Source organism: Entelurus aequoreus, linkage group LG26 (genome assembly GCF_033978785.1).
Source record: "Entelurus aequoreus isolate RoL-2023_Sb linkage group LG26, RoL_Eaeq_v1.1, whole genome shotgun sequence".
Taxonomy (NCBI): domain Eukaryota; kingdom Metazoa; phylum Chordata; class Actinopteri; order Syngnathiformes; family Syngnathidae; genus Entelurus; species Entelurus aequoreus.
In genome coordinates, this window is record NC_084756.1 from 30,619,410 (window position 1) to 30,629,578 (window position 10,169).

The window sequence follows — 10,169 nt, forward strand, 5'->3', positions numbered from 1 at the left end:
GGGATTAATTTGTGGCATGCTACTATATTGTTACTATAACAATCTACAAGGTTAATGTAGGTTGCTTCTCTTTCTTCCCCTCCGTTTTTCTGCATTCTTTCGTATCTCAAGCTATCATTACGTATATGTATTGTTGCATTTGAACAATTGTATTGTTGATAATAAAGGTAAAGTGTTGGTATTGTTTATTATCAATAGCGCTATTTCTATTGGTACTCATATTGCTCCATTTTTAGTGTAATAATGCTCATTGTCATTTCTGTATTATTTTTTATTTTCGCTAACTGCTTATTTGCTATTACTTTTACCATCATATTTGTACATGTCGTATTTGCCGATGTTGCTCTAATGTTGTTGTTGTTGTTGTGTTTGCTGTTGTTGTTTTTGTCTCTCTGTCTAATCCCCCTCTTGTCCCCACAATTCCCCCCTCTGTCTTCCTTTTTTTCTCTTTCTATCCCCTCCTGCTCCGGCCCGGCTGCACCAAATGATAATATAAATACATTTAATAAAGTCAAAATACAAATAAGGCAACAAGAGAAGTATCCTACACTTCTCTTTTGTAAAGTAAATCTGAACAGCCGATATGGGCATCTACATCTGCTATATGATTTGCCTGAGAAGCTGGGCAGGACATAAAAAAAATAAATAAAATAAAATAAAAAATTGTGGCATGCCCTCCAGTCCTTCACTCTCACATTCCTCATCCACAAATCTTTCATCCTCGCTCAAATTAATGGGGAAATCGTCACTTTCTCGGTCCGAATCGCTCTCGCTGCTGGTGGCCATGATTGTAGACAATGTGCAGATGTGAGGAGCTCCACAACCGGTGACGTCACGCTACTTCCGGTACAGGCAAGGCTTTTTTTATCAGCGACCAAAAGTTGCGAACTTTATCATCGATGTTCTCTACTAAATCCTTTCAGCAAAAATATGGCAATATCGCGAAATGATCAAGTATGACACATAGAATGGATCTGCTATCCCCGTTTAAATAAGAAAATCGCATTTCAGTAGGGTTTTAAGAAGTTCTTAAAGACCTTGTAGGGCGAACGCACAATAGTGCTTTTTGGAGACACACACTCTGTGGGACAAACACAGCTCATTAGCATTAAAGCCACATACACACCAAACATCATTTTCGGTGTAGGGCTTATTAAAAGCACTTTTAAATTGTCTAAATCCCAGCCTCAAGGTTAGATTTTGACCAACAAACGTCCAATAGAACCCTTGAGACTTATTTAAAATTGGTAGAAAAAAATAAAAAACTTCTACCATCCTCTCTGAGGAAGCCAAGCATCACAAGTCAGCATTATTGCACAAACTGCTGAACCCCAGCCTGTAATTCCAATTGATTTTACAGTAAGTGTAATCCCCTTCTCTCCAGGTGACATTCCAGAGCCCAGTCCCCAAGAGTGTGAGAGCGACAGAGGTTGTAATCCAACACATCCTCTGATCCAATACTCCACGATCTCAAGAGGGTCTCGTTATCGCTGCCTCATTAGCATCCTGTCTCTGCCTATCAGGGCCCAAGAGGTCTACTGGACCTCCACAGGGATGGGCCATAGGTCAGACAATCCCATTGGTTCTTTCCTCTTATCACGCTCATGTTGGAGCCACCTTAGCCATTCGTCATGGTTGGCTTTTAAGGCACTTTTCAACAGTGCTAAGTATTCTAAAAACCTGCCGAGTTGAACTCATTTTGCTTCAACTCCTTCCAAAGGAACCAATGTTCCTCAAATATGTATTTTATCAATTGTTTTACGTATTCATGAAATGCAAAAAGTCATATTGCCGCAGTGTGTACAGCAGCGCATTTGGCACCTAAATCTTGGATTTTGTCATTTCTAATATTGTGAATCCGTGTACTATGTTTTGAATGTTTTTTTCTTAATTTTAACGCCAATTTGCCAGGGGACTGGTGTAAAAATCAATATTTGGCTATATAGTAATCTCACATATTTACATGCCAACTATTCATTGATATGTCTGTGTGTCCCTAATCAGAAAGAACCCTCGATAGGCTGTCTGACTTTTGCGACAATTTTGCCCTCGTCATTTGCCATAATGCCCAAAAAATTGACCAACATTTGCGGCAAGAACATGCCGTGACCGCCCTTGACTTTTTACTTGTTAATGGACAAGGAATGTAACTGTAAACGGTTTAATGATAATTTGCGATAATTCCCGACGGTTAGGAATACCGTTACATTGAAATGACAGAAAAACCGTCATTTCTTAATGCATTTTCGGCAACACAAAGTCAGGCGCATGCGCATTAGCGTCGTTTGGCTTGATAATCATGGCGGACCAACGACATCGACTTTGCTGCGGAGATTTCCCCTTGAATTAAACGGAGCCAAGCACTTGGTTTAACATCTTTTTCCCGTAGCTTCCTGCCATGCATTTTCGAGCACACTGCTGTTTAGATGGAGACAAGTGTGGACAATATCGGAGACGGACGCACTTGTCCCCACACTAAAAGTATACAGCGAAGGAGAAAACTATTTGCATATATATATTTGCACTCGGGCAAAAGGCAAATTATTGTAGACAATTTTAAGTTAGAATTTCAAGTCAAAAATGCATCATTGAGGTATAACTTTCCCATTTCACAAGTTCTTCTAAAATGTTTGGGGATGTGTGTCACATGACAAGTTGTCTTGTATTTTGTTGATTCCCGTAGTTTGGTTAGATTTCCTTCCCAACGCTCTTATTCGTAGCCCATTTCTGGCTGTAGCTTTACCTCTGTTTGGGGAGCATTGGTGTCCTCACTTGATCCATGTTGGGAATCAGGTGAGTGCTATCCAACAGCATTGCCTGTTGGATAGCACTGGGTCATTGTTGTATATTTGTTGGCCCTGTTTGTGTGCTTCTGCGTCACCTATGGTCCACTACTTCGCCCATTTTGGTTCCACTTTGTATTTTCGTTATTAAAATTGATTTCTATCTGCACGCCGCATGTCGTTTCTGCATTCTGGGATCACGCCTTTGTGACACCCTGACTAAATAAATAGTGCCAGTGATTTTGAATAATAACACAAGGTACTAAAAGTGGGCTTTATTTTTTTTTTTTGTGCCTTTTGGTTCGGGACCCTTTGGGACTGTGCGACAAGGGAGGGCACTTTCGTGACTACTGCGGTGCTTTTTTGTGCACTGCAAAAACTGCAATCTAAGTAAGATTAAATATCTCAAGTAAGGGTGATATTTGCTTATTTTCTGTCTGATAAGATAATTCTTCTCACTAAGCAGATTTTATGTTCGTGTGTTTTACTTGTTTTAAGTGTTTTGGTCCTAAATGATCTCAGTAAGATATTACAGCTTGTTGCTGAGATTGTATGACCTATATTGAGTAAAACATGCTTGAAACTAGAATATCAACTGTCGCAAAGCTGTGTCATCAACACTCACAAGTATAAAACTACTTTTTCAAAGTAATCATTTCTTATTTCAAGCATGAACAAAAAAATCATGACTGACACAATTGTGTCTCATAATTAAAACAGATGACAGCCAAATGAACTTTGCTGTTTTATTTTCAATGAAACAATAGAAAATACATACTCATATAGTAGTACAGTTGGCACAGTACAGTAAACTGACAGTTAATATTTAAACATTTAACATGTGAGATTTCTAACTATTTTGAACATAAATAGTTCATGCACATTCAGATGAATTATTCAAAATTACAATAAAGAAACATTTGGCTGGAGGCCGGGCTGTATATATATATATATATATATATATATATATATATATAAATATATATATATATATATATATATATATATATAAATATATATAAATATATAAATATATATATATATAAATATATATATAAATATATATATAAATATATATATAAATATATATATATATATATATATATATATATATATATATATATATATATATATATATATAAAAATATATATATATATAAATATAAATATATATAAATATAAATATATATATATATAAATATAAATATATATAAATATATATATAAATATATATATAATATATATATATATATATATATATATATATATATATATATATATATATATATATATATATATATATATATATATATATATATATATACACACACATGTACATATTCCTCGCGTACTAATTGACTGAAAGAGCACGCACTTGGCGCGATGATGTCATGTTGTCGATGGAAACATTTTTAGACCATATGATTTGCCTGAGTGGCTAGGAGACCCCGAGAGTAACAAGCGGTTGCCTTGTTGCCTTTCCATTAAGAACAATAAATCAGTTTTTAGTATAAATTTGCTGGTTTCAAGAAATGTAATGCGGAGCGCCTATCATTATGTCAAGATAATGGCACTAGCATTTACTTAAGTTAAGAATATTTTTCAACATATCGAGAAAAAAGGTCTCTTTTTTTTTTCTACCAAGAAAAGTGCACTTGTTATTAGTGAGAATATTCTTATTTTAAGGTATTTTTGGGTTCATTGAGGTTAGCTAATTCTACTTGTTTTGGAAAGTCTTGACAAGCCAAATTTTCTTGTTCTATTGGCAGATAATTTTGCTTAGTTCAAATAAAATACCCCTCATTTTTGTAATTTTTTTTTCTTGTTTTTGAACACTGACTTTTTGCAGTGTGAACTTCTGGATCTGCCTCCCGGGACCCTTTTGGCCGTGCGGACCAGCTGCTGGGTCTCTGCCACACCAGAGTCCATTTGGAGAGACTGGAGGAGATGCGGATGAAGAGACGGGTCTGCGGAGCTAGCGCTGAGCGCCGCCGGGACGGACAAGCTTCACAGTATCTTGGCTGAATGAGCAGGTATCGGACACCTCAGTGTCCTTAGACACTAGCGGGCGGCCGAGGGTGGACTCGGCTCTCTTGGTTGCTTTGTTGGGTCTGCTCCTGTCTCTGGCCCATACTTGCCGACCCTCCCGATTTTCCCGGGAGACTCCCGAATATCAGTGCCCCTCCAAAAAATCTCCTGGGGCAACCATTCTCCCGAATTTTTCCCGATTTCCACCTAGACAACAATATTGGGGGCGTGCCTTAAAGACACTGCCTTTAACGTCCTCTCTCACCTGAAACCTTCACCCCTTAACAGCCGCATGCTGTCCAGGCGTCCGCTTTTCCTCCATGTAAACAGCGTACCGGCCCAGTCACATAATAATATAGCGTTAGACGGGTTTAACAATGGTCTTTACTTGAAGATGTCAAGAAACGCTGACACGTTGTATGATTTTTATAACTGGTTTAATGATAACGCAAGGCATACTTGGTCAACAGCCATACAGGTCACGCCGAGGGTGGCCATATAAACAACTTTAACACTGTTACAAATATGCGCCACACTGTGAACCCACACCAAACAAGAATGACAAACACATTTCGGGAGAACATCCGCACCGTAACACGACATAAACACAACAGAACAAATACCCAGAATCCCTTGCAGCACTAACTCTTCCGGGGACGCTACAGTAACATCTACGGCTTTCGGAGCTCAGTGCACAACTGCACACACACACACACAACAAGAAGGAGACGAAGCAGAAGAACGAAGAAGAGACATGGCGACGACGAGTAAGAAGAAGAAATATGCTTGCAAATTCCAAAATGATTGGAAAAAATAATTTCATTTCATCCAGAAAAGCTTGAAGGGGAAGGGGTATGCTGCCTGCACCTCAACCCCGCCCCCGCAACCAAGCCCCCAACACCCCCCGGCCCCCATCTCCCGAATTCGGAGGTCTCAATTGTTGGCAAGTATGCTTTGGCCATGCTCTCCCCCCTCAGAAGATGATGGTGTGGAACACCGCAAAGGCCACCACAGTGTATGTTTTTTATTTTTTTATTTTTAGGGACAGAGTCCCTTTGGGACAGAGGACCCTATTGTATTTATAGAGATGTATTATTATACCGCCGCCTCTTTGAGCTGTAATTTGACCCCCTTAACATGCTTCAAAACTCACCAAATTGGACACACACATCTGGACTGGCGAAAATTGATTGCGATCTAATCAAAAAACCAAACCCCAAAACTCAAAATTGCGCTCTAGCGCCCCATAGGAAGAAAACACAGACAAAACTGCCTCTAACTCCCAGTAGGAATGTCGTAGAGACATGAAACAAAAACCTCTATATAGGTCTCACTTAGACCTATATTTCATACACTGACAACCCCCAGCAAAAATCAACAGGAAGTTTGCAATTCCCCCTTCAAAACAAAAGTTGTGTAAAAACAGTCACCTTTTTTCAAACATTATCTCCTCTGAGTGCAGTTGTCGTGTCGGCTTCAAATTAGCACAGGAGAGAGATTGAACCCTCCTGATTAAAAGTTGATGAAAGAGTTTTAATCACTGCTCCGGTTTGGATTTTATGAGCCCTCAAAGTCGGTCCCGTCCATCGCTGCTTGCAGCTTTAATTGTTGTTGTTTTTTCTTGTTGTGGTTTTTACTTTTGTAGCTGTATGTATTGCGTATTATACTCAATGGTTAACTGGACATCTTTATGTGCTCGACGCCTCAATCATTGGTATGTTTTCATCTACAAAACCATTCTGGGTATCACTCCATCTTATCTGTCTTGTCTTTTAACAAAGAAACAAGGAAGTCACAATCTTCGTTCAATGAATGTTCTGCAATTTGTCGTCCCCCAAAGTAAGAACTGAACTGGGCAAGAAAGCATTTAGGTTTTCAGCAGCGAAGGCTTGGAATAACCTACAATCGAATATTAAACTTCAAACCCTTGTTACGTTGAATGAGTTTAAAGCTTCTGTGAAAGGACTGCAGTCTACCTTGTCTGTATGCACATGTGTTATGTGAGCAAGTTTTAATGTCGTAAATGTGATGTTTTATGTGTTTGTTTACTGTTTTTAATGTAACCTTGCTGCTGCCCTCTTGGCCAAGTCTCCCTTGGAAAAGAGATCTTTGATCTCAATGGGATTTTACCTGGTTAAATAAAGGCTAATAATAAGTATGTATAAACTCTTCTCTTTTAATGTCTTTAATGTCCTTTGTTCTCTTTGATGTTTCCCTCTTACACACATGCTTATGTGTGCTATGGCTATGCAGTTTTTTTTCCTTAGCCTCAGTCTGGACCCCCTCTCCAGGCCCCAGGCTCATCTTTTTTTGTAAGGGGCGCCGGAAGTTGGCAGACCCGTCAGCGATCCCGTTATGTCTCCCTGTAATGTTTGTCTGCTCTTGAACGGGATTGTGCTGAAAATCCTAATTTTCCCTCGGGGATTAATAAAGTTGTGGAAGTCTCTTGCTTCCAGGTTCTCTGGACCACCCCCCCCCCCCCACGGACATGACAGCTGCATTCAGGGTTTTGAACAGTGTTTTATTTTTCAAGAAAATGTCCTTTTTATCCATTTCAGCAATATCCATGTCTTCGCTCGCTCACGCTCGCTCCTTCCCTACCTGAGCACACGAATGGTTTTTCCTTTTGCTTTTCAGCATACGTCTTTCGGATCTGTCCGTCAATTTCGCTCTCTCTCTCTCTCTGCGTGCTCTGCCATCCACCAACAACAACAACCTCCTCTCCTACCCGACTGCCGCCTTTTAACAGAGCGACAGGTGATCAGATAAACACTCACAGCTGTGTCATCTACGCACCTGCCGCTAATCTCGAAGCCGGTCCTGACACGCCCCGCTTCTCCGCAGGCCCGCAGGCCACACCCCCCGCAAAAGTATTTTCTGATTCCGATTTATTTGCACTCTGTCTGTCACATATTTCAAACTATATTTCAGTAGTTACTCATCCAAACTCTTTTCCAGCTGCTGTCTTTCTCTGATAACGCGTCAAAGGTCATATCAGCTCTTTTTTTGTGTGTGTGTTCCTTTGACCGTTTTTTTTTTTCTCACTGCTGATAAACGATCATCAAAAAACACAAAAAAACAGTGTAACAGTCGCGGGAGCCATTGTCATAATCCTCGCTTTTCCCACCGGAGACTACTGGATGAGAATTTAACAACATGAAAGAGCACATCCCAGTGTTCACACACACACACACACACACACAGGGAAGCCTCTGGGGTTCGTTTTACGGGGACTACAAAGTAATGTCTACACTGTGACTGAGCGTCGTGCCATGCGGCGCCCGCATGCGAGGCCACTGTTGGCCCTGGCCGAGTGTAGCCATGCCAGTCGCCATGCACCAGCCAGGGCTGCTTCCTGCCTGATAGCCTGGTGGCTGCGCAGGGCCCCAACCGTCCTCTTCCTCGCGTTAACGCCACGTGCACCGGTAAACTTCAGCCTCGTGGGCTCACTGAAAAAAGTCCCGTCGCAAAAATTCCACTTCAAATTTTTCCACGGACTGCAAAATCATAGACGATTACAATGAGGCCGGATTTGTGTTGCAGTAAAAGGCAGCAGCAGACACCTTCCTAATCCAACCGGGACCTCGCCGCTTTCTGTGTAATATTTTCAAAAGCCATAATTCTCGTTCACAGACGGCCGCATCTCACCAGTGGGAGGAATAAATATAATGCCTTGTTGTTCGGCAGCCTGCCTTCTGTCACTTCTTACGGCGAGGCATGCTTTAAAATGATCAAAATGTGCAATTGTCTAATGCATTTAATATGCAAACATTATGGATGGCTTAACTATAGCAAAAGGAAATGGGGAGTTGGTAATACCAGCTTCTATTCAAGATTGTGCAACTTCTCAGGGAGATTGTGTCCATTTATGTTTCAAAGGTCACACTGCAAAAAGTCAGTGTTCAAAAACAAGAAAAAAATATTTATTATTTAGTTTAGTTATTTTACTTGAACTAAGGAAAATTATCTGCCAATAGAACAAGAAAATTTGGCTTGACTTTCCAAAACAAGCAAAATTAGCTCACCTCAATGAACCCAAAAATACCTTAAAATAAGTATATTCTCGCTAATAACAAGTGCACTTTTCTTGGTAGAAAAAAAAAGACCTTTTTGCTCAATATTTTGAAAAATATTCTTAAATTACCGTATTTTTCGGAGTATAAGTCGCACCGGAGTATACGTCGCACCTGCCGAAAATGCATAATAAAGAAGGAAAAATAACATATAAGTCGCACTGGAGTATAAGTCGCATTTTGGGGGGAAATGTTTTGATAAAACTTAACACCAAGAATAGACATTTGAAAGGCAATTTAAAATAAATAAAGAATAGTGAACAACAGGCTGAATAAGTGTACGTTATATGAGGCATAAATAACCAACTGAGAAGGTGCCTGGTATGTTAACGTAACATATTATGGTAAGAGTCATTCAAATAACTATAACATATAGAACATGCTATACGTTTACCAAACAATCTGTCACTCCTAATCGCTAAATCCCATGAAATCTTATACGTCTAGTCTCTCACGTGAATGAGATAAATAATATTACTTGTTATTTTACGGTGTTGTGTTAATAATGTCACACATAAGTCGCTCCTGAGTATAACTCGCACCCCCGGCCAAACTATGAAAAAAACTGTGACTTATAGTCCGAAAAATAAATGCTCGTGCCAATATCTTGACATAATGATATGGGCTTGGCATTTCATTTCTTGAAACCAGCAAACTTATACTAAAAGTAATGTATTGTTCTTAATGGAAAGGCAACAAGGCAACCGCTTGTTACTCTCGGGGTCTCCTAGCCGCTCAGGCAAATCATATTGTCTAAAAATGTATTTTTCCATGGATAACATGACATAATCGCGCCAAGTGCGTGCTCTTTCAGTCAATTAGTGCGCATATATACAGCCCGGCCTTGGCCAAATTTTTTTTAAATTGTAATTTTGAAGAATTTATCTGAATGTGCATGAACTATTTCTGTTCAAAATAATTTGAAATGTCACATGTTAAATGTTTAAATAGTCAGTTTACTGTACTGTGCCAACTGTACTACTATATGAGTATGTGTTTTATATTGTTTCATTGAAAATAAAACAACAAAGTCCATTTGGCTGCCATCGGTTTTAATTATGAGACACTTTTGTGTTAAAATCATGATTTTTTTTTTATGCTTGAAGTAAGAAATGATTACTTTAAAAAAGTAGTTTTATACTTGTGAGTGTTGATGACACAGCTTTGCAACAGTTGATATTCTAGTTTCAAGCATGTTTTACTCAATATAGGTCATCAAATCTCAGCAACAAGCTGTAATATCTTACTGAGATCATTTAGGACCAAAACCCTTAAAACAAGTAAA